The following is a 3,706-nucleotide window of genomic DNA, read 5'->3' as shown; positions in this document are numbered from 1 at the left end:
CATGCCGTGAGACTGTGCACCGTGCACGCGACCGAGTAAGGCCACTCAGAGACATCCATTTCCCAGGCATATGCCCCCTACGCACTTTTGGTGGTGCACCCCGCACGAACAATCCCGCCTCGACCAGCCTGAACAATTCCCCTCTCGAAGGAAGGCCTCGGCCTTAATCGTCCACGACAAACAGCTCGACGAGGCATGAAGCACCCACGGGAGCCGGAGCATGACGATGCAGAGTCTCGGTTCACAGGAGCCTGGGAAGAACATCCCGTACGGAACCCTTTACCCGAAAACATCCGAACCGCACATGCTCGCGACAGTCCTGCCGTTAGAGAATGCACCGTGCACTGCGACCGAGTAAGGCCACTCAGAGACATCCATTTCCCAGGTATATGCCCCCTACGCACTTTTGGTGGCGCAACTCGCACGAACAGTCCCACCTCGACCCCGTAAACAAGCTTTTTTGCCTCGAAGAGTTCGTCGGAGACGAAGAAGCAACCTTCAGTGCAAACGTAGCACTCTTTTGTGCAACCGCCCAAACAACGCCCCCTCTACCCTCTGTCGAAACACTCGGCATTGCTGCTCCCTAAGGTGAGCTTCTCCTCATAGGCAATTCCGCTCTTATCCGGTCACGTTTGTGTGCCCGAATTTCGCAAGGCAACCTCCATGGGACATGGAAAAGACTCGAGAAGAGAGCTCGCTCACGGGAGAGAGAAGCCAAGGAGACCACGAGAGTGCTGAGAGTGGGACAGCGCTGAATAGGCGGGAGAAGCCTGCGCGTATAAACGGAGATATATATCCAATTGCAACGAAGGAACGTGCCAAAGATCGAGAACAATGGCAGAAATGCTAGTAACGTGCACTTCGGGACCAACGCATCACCGGAAGACAACCGCCAAACATCGAAAGAGTCGCGATGCTCCGCAACCTACGTGCAAAGCGGTCGCACACCGGGTAAGGGAGTGAGAGCCCCAAACATAGCTGGGCGAGGCGCTCACTCCGCTCTTTAATATCTCGTTAATACCGCCAAGGAAATGGCACAAGCACACACACACAAGCATCCTCGGAAGAGGACAGTTCGAGTGACAGGTCAAATCCAAGAGTTCCGAAGACTACCTCCAGGAACAATCGGGAACAAGACCGATTACAAGTCGTCGAGTCTGTTACTGGGCGAACACGAGATGCGCACAGGAAATCGATCAGCCCTCACAATGGCCCAAGGCCAGAGATCGGACTGCTACGATTTACCCCAACAATCATCGTGCCACTCTTCGCAGAGAGGTGATAGACGCCAACGAGCCCGCGCATAGCAATCGAGGTGTAAAAAGGGCGTTGAAGGCAGGAAGCCTGGACGAAAGAGGCTACGAGGTCACCTCGAAGCGGTCTAAGAATCGGGCGCACTTGGGGCGACTACCAGTGCCAACCCCTTATCCCGCGGTGCGTCCGACACACAGAAATTTCCAAGGCGGCCAAGGAGCCTCCCCGCATAGCAATCGGGGTGTGAGGTTACGGATGCAGCATTGATAGCAATCGAGGTGTGAGGCGAAGGATGCAGAAGTGAGAGCCGAGGGATGTAGCAGAGATAGCAATCGGGGTGTGTGATGCAGAAGAGATAGCAATCGAGGTGTGCGGTGGGAAGGGCCCAGCAGCCAGAATGCATGAAGCGACGGATGAAGCAGTGATGACAACCGGGCTGTGAGGAGAGGAGGGATGCAGCCAAGAAAGCAATCAGGGCTCGAGGCAAGGGATGCATCAAGGATAGCAATCATGTTGTGAGGCGAGATTCCAAAGGCTAAACGTGAGAGGCTGCAGGGTCGACTCAGAGAGGTCTATGCATGTGAGAGGCTGAAAGCAAGGTCGACTCGGAGCGGTCTATGCATCGGGCGCGCTTGGGGCGACTACCAGTGCCAACCCCTTATCCCGCGACGCGTCCGACAAAGAGAACGTTCCAAGGCGGCAGAGGAGGTTACCAGCCGAAGGATGCAGTAGCAATAACAGGTATAGTTCCGCGGCGGCCGAGAAGACTCACCGCATAGGAATCGGGATGCGAGGCGAGGGATGCGGCGGGAAGGCCCCGACGGCTAAACGGAAGAGGCTGCAGGGCCGCCTCGGAATGGTCCAAGCATCGGATGCGATTGGGACGACTACCAGTGCCAACCCCTTATCCCGCGATGCGTCCGATACACAGATAGTTCCAAGGCGGCCGAGGAGCCTCACCGCATATCAATCGGGGTGCGAGGCGAGGGATGGGGCGGGAAGGCCCCAACGGCTAGACGGAAGAGGCTTCAGGGCCACCTCGGAATGGTCCAAGCATCGGACGCGCTTGGGGCGACTGCCAGTGCCAACCCCTTATCCCGCGATGCGTCCGATACACAGATGGTTCCAAGGCGGCCGAGGAGCCTCACCGCATAGCAATCGGGGGTGCGAGGCGAGGGATGGGGCGGGAAGGCCCCAACGGCTAGACGGAAGAGGCTTCAGGGCCGCCTAGGAATGGTCCAAGCATCGGACACGCTTGGGGCGACTACCAGTGACAGCCCCCTATCCCGCGATGCGTCCGATACGAAGATGGTTCCAAGGCGGCCGAGGAGCCTCACCGCATAGCAATCGGGGTGCGAGGTGGGGGATGCGGCGAGATGGCCCCAACGGCTAGACGGAAGAGGCCACAGGGCCGCGTCGGAATAGTCCAAGCATCGGACGCGCTTGGGGCGACTACCAGTGACAACCCCTTATCCCGCGATGCGTCCGATACGAAGATAGTTCCAAGGCGGCCGAGGAGCCTCACCGCATAGCAATCGGGGTGCGAGGTGGGGGATGCGGCGAGATGGCCCCAACGGCTAGACGGAAGAGGCTGCAGGGCCGCCTCGGAATAGTCCAAGCATCGGACGCGCTTGGGGCCACTACCAGTGACAACCCCTTATCCCGCAATGCGTCCGATACGAAGATAGTTCCAAGGCGGCCGAAGAGCCTCACCGCATAGCAATCGGGGTGCGAGGTGGGGGATGCGGCGAGATGGCCCCAACGGCTAGACGGAAGAGGCCACAGGGCCGCCTCGGAATAGTCCAAGCATCGGACGCGCTTGGGGCGACTACCAGTGACAACCCCTTATCCCGCGATGCGTCCGATACGAAGATAGTTCCCAGGCGGCCGAGGAGCCTCACCGCATAGCAATCGGGGTGCGAGGCGAGGGATGCGGCGAGATGGCCCCAAAGGCTAGACGGAAGAGGCTGCAGGGCTGCCTCGGAATAGTCCAAGCATCGGACGCGCTTGGGGCGACTACCACTGCCAACCCCTTATCCCGCGATGCGTCCGATACACAGATAGTTCCGAGGCGGCCGAGGAGGTGGGGGATGCAGCGAGATGGCCCCAACGGCTAGACGGAAGAGGCTGCAGGGCCGCCTCGGAATAGTCCAAGCATCGGACGCGCTTGGGGCGACTACCAGTGACAACCCCTTATCCCGCGATGCGTCCGATACACAGATAGTTCCGAGGCGGCCAAGGAGCCTCACCGCATAGCAATCGTGGTGCGAGGTGGGGGATGCGGCGAGATGGCCCCAACGGCTAGACGGAAGAGGCTGCAGGGCCGCCTCGGAATGGTCCAAGCATCGGATGCGCTTGGGGCGACTACCACTGCCAACCCCTTATCCCGCGATGCGTCCGATACACAGATAGTTCCAAGGCGGCCGAGGAGCCTCACAGCATAGCAATCAGG

This window comes from Cryptomeria japonica, unplaced genomic scaffold (assembly GCF_030272615.1).
Source record: "Cryptomeria japonica unplaced genomic scaffold, Sugi_1.0 HiC_scaffold_69, whole genome shotgun sequence".
Classification (NCBI taxonomy): domain Eukaryota; kingdom Viridiplantae; phylum Streptophyta; class Pinopsida; order Cupressales; family Cupressaceae; genus Cryptomeria; species Cryptomeria japonica.
The sequence above is the reverse complement of the archived record's forward strand: the minus strand, read 5'-3'. Positions refer to the sequence as shown.